This window comes from Cyprinus carpio, chromosome B21 (genome assembly GCF_018340385.1).
Source record: "Cyprinus carpio isolate SPL01 chromosome B21, ASM1834038v1, whole genome shotgun sequence".
NCBI classification, from domain to species: domain Eukaryota; kingdom Metazoa; phylum Chordata; class Actinopteri; order Cypriniformes; family Cyprinidae; genus Cyprinus; species Cyprinus carpio.
The window spans coordinates 5021041-5033045 of record NC_056617.1 but is presented as its reverse complement, the minus strand read 5'-3'; the positions used below and the strand labels follow the sequence as shown (position 1 = coordinate 5033045).

Below are 12005 nucleotides of genomic sequence, written 5' to 3'. Positions count from 1 at the left end.
CAATTTACTTCATGTTTTACCTCATGATTTCTCACAGAATTGATCCCTACCTCTGATTTTACCTCACATCTTACATAATGATTTATTTCATATTTTACTTCATGATTTCCTTTAAAATTAAGGCCAACCTCTGATTTAACCTCAACATTTACCTCGAATCTAACCTTGCATTTTACTTCCATGTTTTCCCTTATGAATTTTAACAGAATTGATCCCTACCACTGATTTACCTCAGTTTTTACCTCAGATCTTTCATTATGATTTATTTAATATTTTACTTCATGATTTCCTTTAAAATTAAGGCCAACCTCTGATTTTACCTCAATGTTTACCTCAAATCTAACCTTGCATTTTACTTCATGTTTTACCTCATTATTTCTCACAGAATTGATCCCTACCTCTGATTTTACCTCACATCTTACATTATTATTACATATTTTTACTGATTTTACCTCAATGTTTACCTCAAGACTTCCTTCAGAATTGAGGCCTACCTCTAATATTACCTCAGTGTTTACCAAATGGACTTATACATTTAGGCCTAACTGATTCTAAATCATTAACACTGTTCATAATATATTGGGGTTTCATGAGAAAAGCAGGACGAATGTTTCAGCGAGTCTGTAGTACCTTCCTCTGAATGGACATGGTGGCTATGTTCTGCAACACAATGTACTGAACTTCCCTAAAAGAGCCAAGATTGAAACCAAAAACAGGAATTAGATTGACAGATTTGATCTTGATATCATCTCCATCTCATTTCTCTCATAGTGTGTATATTACCTGTGGCTCCTTAAGAGCCTCACAAGAGACTTGGTGATGATGCTAAGTTCATGTTTAGGAGCCAAATGCCAGTAGAGACCCCGCTGAGATACTGCCATCACAACCTGACAAAAGACAGATGATTAATGCTATAAATGAAAAGCTGTGCCTTTAAATGGGTTCTTAAAATGATACCAAGAAACTAAAACACAATATTATCATGCCTTTTTTCGATGGTATGTTTTTCAGAAAGGGAGAGACGTGGTGGAGAGTCCCAGAGATATGTGAAGAAGTTGAGAGAAAGAGGAAGAGGAGGTTTTAGCAAGGTTGAAAAAGAGATAGATGGTGATAGATTAGGAAGCCTTCAATGTATGTAATGATTTTGTCTTCCCCAATTTACTTTGACCCCAATATACGAACAGGAAAGCAGACTTCAACACATCAGAGAGAGAGAGCTGATAAAGACAGAGTGCAGACTGAGTGTAGAACAAAGCAGGACAAGTTTTAATCAAAACATATCACACACACACGCTACAAAAAAACACACATACACACAGACCTTGAGCTTCCAGGTTGATGGAGCGCCCCACTCGAGTCACTCTGTGTGTGTGATGTAGGAGGAAATAACGTTTTCTGAGCACATTCTAAGGCTGAGTGTGTGTAACATGATGGAGTTGTGTCTGATACAGCCTTGGTCCCGCTAATATTCTGATGTACAAACACACACTCAAACACAAAACACACACACACTCAGGTGCATCTTGAAGGCCTTTGCTATTGCTCAGAGTGAAACAAGAACGAGCATAAGAGAGGGAGAGTGAGAAAACTGGAGAGCGCAGATGTGTGTTATATAAATGAGAGTATGTGAGTGTCTTAAAGGAATATTACAGATCAAATATGAAATAATAAAGAAGAAAGGATGTAAAAACTATGTAGTAACTGCAAATGGAGCAAACCGTATCTACAGGAATGAAAATCAGCAACGATTGGCTAAAAGTTTATCTATATTGTCAGAAGCAAAAAAGGAGAAATAATGGGCCTAAATAATAAAACAACGGCTTATATAGATTTATCAACTGCACTATATAATGTGTAGAGTTCTTACATTTATTATTATTATTATTATCAATTAATATTTAAGTAATATGAAACATAACTGATTAATACTGTTGTATAAATATTCTAAATGTTTATTGATTATATATGCTGCTTTAATAATATTTGCTATACTAGTATTTTCTTATAAAAATCTTTTAAACTATACTAAATGCAATGGAGTAATATTTGTATCATTAACAATAATAATAATAACAATGTAACAAAACATTTTTAAATAATAATTTTAATAATAAATAATAAATTGTAATTATTAATAAATAATAAACATTATATATTACAATATTCAGATTACATAAATAGTTATATAATAACAATAATAATACAAAATTAATATAGCTTTATCAATATTTAATATGGCAGAAGTTACTTAATATAATAGTATAATTACTGTTTTTAACATGACAGATTTGGTCAAAGAATATTCCTTTAAATAGAAACAGAGGTCACTGTGTGTGTGTGTGTGTGTGTACTCACTGCAGTGTTTCTGCTCTGTAACAGTGGTTTAGTGTTTCTGAGCAGGAGTCTGTGGTCTGGATCCATGATGTACGGTTTGGACTGCTCCACTCTCCTCTCCTCCTCTGAATCATAAAACGCTTTCTCACTGTTCTCGTCAAACACAGCGTCCTACAATCATACACACAATTACTGAATAAAATCATCTAAAAAAAGGTCATTAAACCAACTCTAAAAATGATTAAAAGGAACACCAACAACTTTCTCTCCTGAGACCATCACTACAGTCTACATAAAATCAGTCAGAGTTACAATATAAAGTCCTCTCAATCCCTCCTTCCTACCTGAAACCCTCAATGCTAGCATTGAAAAAAAAAAAACAAAAATCAAAATCAGATGAGTCAGTTTCAAGCAGCAATTCTGTGCTCAAATGAAACCGCTAAACTTGATCTCTGAGCTTTAAAAATATGTAAAATAATAATGAAATACTACTTGTGCTTAAACACTTAAAGACAGTAGCTGACCTCTCTCCACGGGGCTGACAAAAAACTGCGTCCTGGCGTATCGGGTCAGCATGTGTATGATGACCACCTGACCCCACTCCTCCACGTCCACCAGCAGGTAACACAGCTTGCGATAGTTTCTATGGATCAGGTCAATCCGGTCCGGACAGACCTCCTCAAACGCCATCACCACGCTGCCAGCAACCAGCTACAAAAAAAACACACACGATAAACAGCCACGGTTTTACAACTCACCTATATATATGATACTTTGGTACTCATGTGAAAAGTGTTAGTTTGAATATTTTTGGTTAGTATTGTATTGTAATACACCTAACTGAACTTCGCTATAAATATACATTACATTTGCACACATGAAAAGAAGAAGAAAAAAGCATCTGTACACATTTACTCTTACATTGTGTCTGAAGTTATAAAAAACTGTGCAGACACACACACACACACCCACACCAAAGCTTCTTTCTTGTGCAATTATCACTCACCCGCTTCTGCAGCAACCCTAAAGTTGTGCTGGAGGTTTATAATTGCAAATTAAGCTGATTAGGTTTATATATGCGTCGTAATTACAAACCTCAGTGTGGTCTCAAAAACAAAACAGATGCTTGGGAAGATGACAACCTGTTCTGCTTCCCACCAAGCTAATATAACCCACCACTCTCACTTTAGACTAATGAACTATAGTATATGAGAGAGTGTGTGTGAAAACAACACACACACACACACAGAGAGTTTGAGCAGGTCAGGTGCTTCATTCATCATCATGTGACTTCAATTCCAGCTCTGAGGAACCAAATGACATGTAACTGATCACTTAGACCTTTACAGAAAGGGTAAAGGTTTAAAAATAAAAGGGTTTTAAGGTGAACTGAGAAAATTAGCAGTTATAAATATTACGCAACAGCCATGAATGAACTCTTTCCCCACCAAACACAAAATTTTCTGGGTTTCTGTGTTTTCACGGTTATACACTAGGGGGTGCTATTACACATCTCCTGAATGAGTCTAGAATGCCCCGATCAAAAACACACGTGAGGAAGACGCAGAAATTAGTGATCTTATATGTAGGCATATGCATATATAAAATAATGCGATCATCAACAATAAACAGCATATAAATGAAAACTGCCTAATGTTACCGAGTGAAATGTTGATCCAGGAAGTGGTGAAGGACTGTGGAACCTTTGGGAGTGCCGATGGAAGCCATCTATACTGCATCTTTGCTTTGATATTACTGAATATGATCCAGATGTAGTCTTTGCTAAAAAATGCGATTTTCTCAGCTTTTGCTCAAAATGTTGCTTTTTTTTATGAAACTTGCCTACATTCAAGTGTTGATACAAAAAAGCTTAAGACTAGAATAAAACTTTTTTTGTTGTTTAAATGTAGAGGCTCTGTTCTTTATTTTGATGGATTGCATGTTTTGATATTAATAAAAAATAAAATATTCTGGGGGCCATGAAATTTTAGTGAAAATCATCAAAAAGGCTGGTGGTGGCTGGGAACTTTTTTTCAAAAACGCAGACGGGGAAAGTGTTGATATTTTGCAACATTTATGCTATTATTTACAACACCAAAGATGAGAGTTTGGCTTGTTGAGTTATTCTGATTCTGAGCAATTTCAAATATAAAAAAATCTTGTGTGTGTATATGTAATACATATATTACATATATGTAATTTATATATATATATATATATATATGTGTGTGTTAAATACTGTAAACATATCTAAATGATATACATTTAATTCTTATAAACAATTTACAAATAAATTAATTCATAATGTTTATATCAATTATTTTAAATAACAAATACAATATCATATAGCTATATAACAAAATCTCAATCTAATTTATAAACATTTTTCTTGTTATTTGTAAGCTATTTTAATTTTAAATTCTTGTTCCCATTACTATAAAATTTTATTATATGAAAATAAATATAAATGTTATAAATATTTGTATATCGTATTATATATGTTGAATTTAATTTAAAATCTTACTTGTTTTATTTACATACATTTATATCCATTTTATATAAAATCTTAATCTAACTGATATACTTTTTCTTATTTTATATTTTATATAATTCTCGTTCCCATAACTATAAAATGTTAATACATATTAACTGTGTACTATGGATATGGTACACAACAATCACATTTAAGTCAATATGATAAATAAGTTAGGTCAAAAGTAATCTGAAAGTAATCATTATCAAATATGTGTAATCCAAATTATGTCTAAAAGTTTATGGACAATACAATGCATTTAACAATCTTTTTTTTATGTATCTATCTTTCTATTTCCCTTTCATCTATAGCTAGTGTCTCTCCATCTTTTTGTTCCCATATTACCCAACAGGAGCTCCAAGGTAAACTTCATCCACCATCAGCAAAGCTCTTCCTTACACACACCTCTGCTATCTCTGCTGCTTGACAAGACCTTAATGGAAAATTCACACTAAGCAAATGGTTCCTCTAATAACAATAAATTTCCTGTAAAATTATGAAGGGTACAGGACGTTTCCCTGCATCATTTTGTCATGAATTCTAATTAAGGCCGGGCCGCACTGACGGGAGAGGAAACAGGGAATGCTGGGTCATCAGCGAGCGAGGAGAGATAGAGAGAGACGCTGGAACGCTGCGGCTGTGATTGATGCTGTGCGTGCCGTCAGACTGAAGACACACATACGCGCTCATATTTCATCAATGGCAACACATCCCCGCGAGCTTCCTTTAGCAGCGTACAGGGGAAGCTCGTAGAGATGTCTATTATGTCCCAATAAACATTTCCAGCGCATATTCGGGAAGCTCTACAGGTGAAATACAGCTCTGTGTTAAAAGCCTATGAGGACAACGTGAGCTGAAACCCATCACACATAACTCAGATTTGAGGCCGGCAGGAAAGTTTTAAGATAATGTATTGCTGAGACTTTGTCCAAGGCCCTGGCGGGAATGTGTTGAGTTCAGAAAGTGTTTATTTTACTGCCAGAAGCGTTTTAGATAGTGGGAAGTCGGACAGAAATTAATGTGGTGTTGTTTCGCCATCTGGTGGCTGTACGCTGTAAATTAAAGTTAATGTAAAACATGCATTAAACTTGATTCGTTTATTTCAATTCAGCTCATTTGTATATTTATAACCGCTTTTTGGAAGACAGCTGGTCAGATTGTAAGTCCAGTCAGTTTCACTCTGATAACAGCTAAAGAAAAGTTTTTCAATATTGTACAGGCAGACTGAAAAAATTACACTTTGTGATAATCCCATGTATTAATTTCCCACCTGTGTTTAGAAGCAGAATTAAATTATTTAATTTGTAATTTAATTTAGTCTCATTTAAATTAATTTAATTTAATACTTTTATTGTATTACCTTTAACTTTATTACTTTTAATTTATTATTATTTTATTGTATTACTTTTTATTTTTTACTGAGTTACTTTTATTTTAATTTACATAATTGGTTCCTTGTGACAATTTTTTTTTCAGTTAAAAGTTTAATTTTATATCTAGTAAAAACTTTTTTGTTTTGTTTACTATAATAACCCTGTTCCAAAAGACAAAAATAACAGAATATAAATAAATATATATTTTTAATTATTAATTAAAAAAAAGAAATTTTTAGAATAATATTTTTCAAGTTTACACAATTCAGTGCAACATTTGCTAAAAAAAAAAAAAAGGCTTAAAGGGAAACAATTTAATAAAGTAACGCATTTTGTTTACAACTTCAATGTAAAACAGACCATTTAATCATATTAAATCTTAATAATTTGTTTTACGTTTTCATCACTAATAAAATTTTAATGATAGTTTAATGATAGTAATAGACATAGAATGAAAAAACTGGTTGTGTGCGTATGTGAAGATTTTACCGTGCTTTTGTCTTTCAGGAGTTTCTCAATCACTTCGATCAGATGCTCTTTCTGATCTGGGTCCAGACTGGAAGACAAAAGCAGAGACTCTGTAAAATATTCATTCGTTAACATTTAGTAAGCACATCTGTGTGAATGCGTGAATAACCTGTAGAGTTTCTGAATGGCATGAGCAGCGGTTTTCCGCACATAAGGTGAAAGGTCGGTGGATGCTTCTTTGATGGACAGCATCATGATGGGGACGATGATGGGGACTCTGATGCTGGACAGGACCCTGAGAGCGCTCGCTCTGATCAGCTGATTGGGATCCTACACACATCAATGATGAAGACATGTGTTAAGTTAGTGCTAATCGAAAATACAGGCAAAACTTTCATTCTATGCATAAAGGGGCTGAGCATAATGGGAGGAGACTAGTTCTGCATTATTTGTGGAAAAATCTAATTGCATTTTTTCAGAAAAAAAATGTATTTGCTGTGCTTGTTTGTAGGGCAGCACATTTTGGCCAAAAATTTCAGAATATATATTAATATGGCTATAAAATAATAATAATAATAATAATAATAATAGCAGTAATTACAACATTTCATTATTATTATTACTAACTAAAAATAAAATAAAAATAGAATAATAAATAACACTATTACTGCTATTTTATATATATTATTAAATACTTTTTACAGATAAATGCTATACTATACATTATATTACTAAAAATTTTTTTTTTTTTTTAAAAATCAAGCATTTAAAAAAAAGATAATTTTATTTAAGTTACAACTATAAATTACAGAATTAATATTTATGGCTGCCTTTATTTCTTCGCTTTCACATGTTAAACCATCAAACTTCTATTCTGATGGAAAACCACCATTTATTTTTTTTTTAATTAAATTGCAGACTTTGCGATATGATACGCATTAAATATTACTAAAACAGTATATTATATTATATTCAAATACTATACGTTATATTACTTAAAACAAAAAAATGTATTCAAGAAAAATAACTAAAAAATTTAAGAAAAATAAAAACGAATAATATGACAACTATAAAATTACAAAAGGAATATTCATAACGGTCTTAAGTTCTTCATTTTTCACACATTAAACCACACTTTTATTTTGACGGAAAACTGCAGTATATTTATTTAATTAGAAATAAGAAATATTGCAATTTCTACTACACTAGATATTATACAAAAATACTATACTATGTTTTACATTACCAAAATAAATAAAAAATTATTTAAGAAAAATAATGAAATAAATTTATTTTATATTACAACTATAAAATTACACCACTTTAAAGCATTGGGCGTTTATTTTGACAGAATACTGCAGTATATGTACTTCATTCAACTGCAGCATTTGTGATTTGATAATTGCTCAAAGCCATATCATAATTTCAGTTTTAGTCTGATTAATCGTGATGGCTTTCTGAGGGGTGAGGCATCGTGTGAAGAGTAGAGAGAGCATCATGGGAGAGGAAAGGGGCGGGGCTTACCTTGAGCGCCCGCTGAAAGGTGCTGATTGACAGGAGGGCGAGATCCTGCTGTTCCTCTGCGTACCGGACGAGGTACACATACACTAGCTTCTTCAGCTAAAACACACACATTAACAACAGACCAGTTCTTCATTACTATTCTGGGATAATTTGCTTCTGTTTGTTTTACAGTTTCCTACAGAAACACATCAGGAAAAAAACACAGAAAGCTTTAAGAAGCACACAAACAAGAATCATCCAATCCCTGCTTTAACAAACTCATTCTCCATCTTAATAACTCAGAGACTGTCATGAAAGAGTCTGATCAGCTTGTGCTCAAAGGGGAAGGGTCAAAGGTCGGCTATCCGTATAATTGCGTCCAGCTCTCGGGGTGATGAGAGGTCATTAGCGATCAGGGAGTCATGACGACGCATTCCATCATCATCACCACGGTGATTACCAGCCAAATGGAAAAACATCACTCACTTCATAAAGAGAGACATTACCCATCTGCCCCTCTGGTTAATCACATTTACATACTGCGGCCTGCTGATCAGGGATTGGAGCAGCCGTGCGCATGTTAATTAGAGAGTGACTAAATGAGCCGCTGGCATTTATGAAGCAGAATTATAAGAGGAACAGAAAACAAACCTGATGGAGAAAGAGATTGTTTTTTCATGTTAGATTGTTGTTACCGGGTCATTTTTAAGAAGGACGCAAGAAACCTGAAAACAAGATACTGCGCTTTGAAAAGTACATTCTGGGGATTAAACCAGAATTTTAAACCCAAACCTCAGAAGCATCCACCAGAAAGTAAAAAAAAAAAAAAAAACAATATATTAAAATAAAAGTATAAATTAATTGAGTAAAGTAAAATACAGTAAAATAATACAATTAAAAATAAATTAAAATAAGATAAAATACATTATTTTATTATTACTAGTGAAAAAAAAAAAAGAATATATGGGATTAAAATAAATTGCAATTAACATATTGACAGATGATATACAAAAAAAGACCTCAAACTATTAGGAAGAAACATACAGGAATATTTTCCAAAAAAAATTATAAAAATATTTATAACAAAACTTACTAAAATTAAATTAAAACCAATATAAAAAAATGCCTAAACAATAAATAAAAAAATAAAAAAATAATAATAGTAAATAAATAAACAAAACAATATAAATAAAACCAATAATAATAATAATAATAATTATAATAATTAAAATTATATTAAATAAATAAACAAAACAATATAAATGTTATTATAAATAAATAAATTGCAAAAATGTCTTAACAGTTGTACGTGTCGGTGACATCAAAGTTTAAAATTTTACTGAATAATTCAAAAAGAAAAAAAATGCAAAATTATATTAAAAAGTAAACAAAGTAATTAATAAAAAAATATAAATTAATATAATATTTTTACCATTAAAATAAACACAGTTCATTCCTACAGGATAATATGTAAAAAATCTCCAGTTCATTCCTACAGGATATTATGTAAAGCTTGTCCAAGTTAGCAACAGTAACCAAGGAGGGGAGGAGTTTAGTGAAGGGTCAAATACATGAGTGTTTGAGAGAGTGTGTGTGTGTGTGTGTGTGTGTGTGTGTGTGTGTGTGTGTGTGTGTGTGTGTGTGTAAAACCCTGCAGTGAATGGATCAATGGTCACACCTGTGGTCTCGTATGTGTGTGTGTGTGTGTGTGTGTGGATCAATGCCAGTGTCCCTGTGTCTCCGAGCTCCAGAGAGCAACAGCGTTCCGCACACAGCTGCCCAGCGCTGAGCATCAGACGTGGGGGGAGACAGAGAGAACGTGACTGGGCCCCTGGACCACCAATTACACACTGGCCCCTCAAAACAGCAGCCGTCTTCTTCAGCCAACCACCTTTCATGTCTTTCCTTCCTCCTATCCAGACAATCTTCCTTCCATCTAAACATTCATTCTTCATCAACAAGGGCTTCCCTGTGAGATGCCCGATCAAAAATAACCACTATCTACAGGGGTCCTCACAGCTGCCGAACACTTGTGTTCAGCAGTCAATTTTCACTCTCAAGTCAAAGCAAAAAGCGCAGTGAGGAAAACTGATTTGAGCATGTTTTGGTGTGTTTTATATATTTTCTTACCTCAATGTTTTTGCTTGCAACATTCTTCACCACTGCTGGGAAAAGTTCAGATGCATTCTTTCCCTTGGCAATCAACTAGACAGAGAGAAACAAACATCTGATGAGACAGAATGAAGCAACACACTGATGCTGAGTGATGAATGCAGTCATAAAATCAGAGACTGGATCTTAAAGGGATAGTTCAGCAAAAAATGAATATCCTGCCATCTTTTACTCACCCTCAAGTTCTTCCAAACCCGTGTGAGCTTGCTTCTTAAGATGAACATTAAAAAGTATATTTTTGAAGAATGCTGGTAACCAAGCAGTTGGTGGTTCACATTGACTTTTATAGTATGGAAAAATACAATGGAAGTCAATGGGGACCAGTTTGCTCACCCACATTCTTCATTTTTTGGGTGAACTATGCCTTTAAAAGCAGATCTCTATCTGTCAGGATGTCTTACCCCCACAATCCTCTTCATTGCCTCCAGCTTCAGAGACTCTTTGCTGCTTTCCAGCATCTCCTTCAGGTCTTCATTCCTGCAGAGAAAACAATGATTCAGCATTTCAATAATTCATATTTAAACAAGGTGAAAGAAGGATTTGATTCATTCACATTCATGTACTCTGATGAAAATGCACCAGTGAAAGTTATAAAGTGAGAGTATGGCTGTCACTTCACTCAAATCAGTGTCAGTGGTTTACCATTATTACACAGCTTCAGTTCTTTTAATGTAAATGAAATAAAAACAAAAAATAATATCTGTATTATCCAGAAATAGCAGAACCACTGAAAAAATTATATATTCTAAAAATTATAATAAATATATATATACACACACAGTCTCACACACACAGTCTCTCTCTCACACACACACACACAAATACACACGTACGTCACAAATATTTTAGAATTTGTTTTTTTATAATATTTAAACTACAGCTTCAGTTCTTTAATTGTAAAGGAAATAAATATATTTTTATAATTAAAAATTATTTTATTTTAAATGGCATATTTATACATAATTAGAGATTTGTATTTAAACTACAGCTTCAGTTCTTTAATTGTAAAGGAAATAAAAATAAAAATAATATCTGTATTATCCACATTTGTTTCAAAACAGCAGAACCATTCAAAAAAAATATATATTCTAGAAAAATTATATATATATATTAAACATTATTTTATTATAAAAGGTATATTTATACATAATTAATGTACATCATACATATATTTTATAATGATTTTTTATAATATTTTATAGTATTTTTTATAATTAAACATTATTTTATTATAAAAGGTATATTTATACATAATTAGATATTTGTATTTCAACTACATATTTATATTATTTAATTACATATTTGTGTTTATATTATAACGACATTAAAAATTATATACAATATTATTATATATTATAAATATTATAATAAACTATAAACAGGGCAATACAAAAAAAACTAGAAAAACCCCCCCCAATAAAATAAAAAAATTATAGAAAAAAAACCCTGCATGTCATACGGAGAACCGTGAACATATAAATGTTTTGTTACATCATTGAGATTTCAGTGGGTAATTCAAGTAAATACTTTAGATTTGTTTGGTTGACAAAAACTATAAAAATCCCTGGCCTTCATTACCAAAAACACAGAATTCAGGAAAAACCATCTCAATCCCAGCTAAT

The 12005-nt window shown here is 32.4% G+C and overlaps 1 pseudogene; it reads right to left on the bottom strand.

Annotated features, from left to right (window-relative positions):
* Positions 1–12005, bottom strand: part of LOC122141218 — a 52483-nt pseudogene that overhangs the window by 38610 nt on the left and 1868 nt on the right.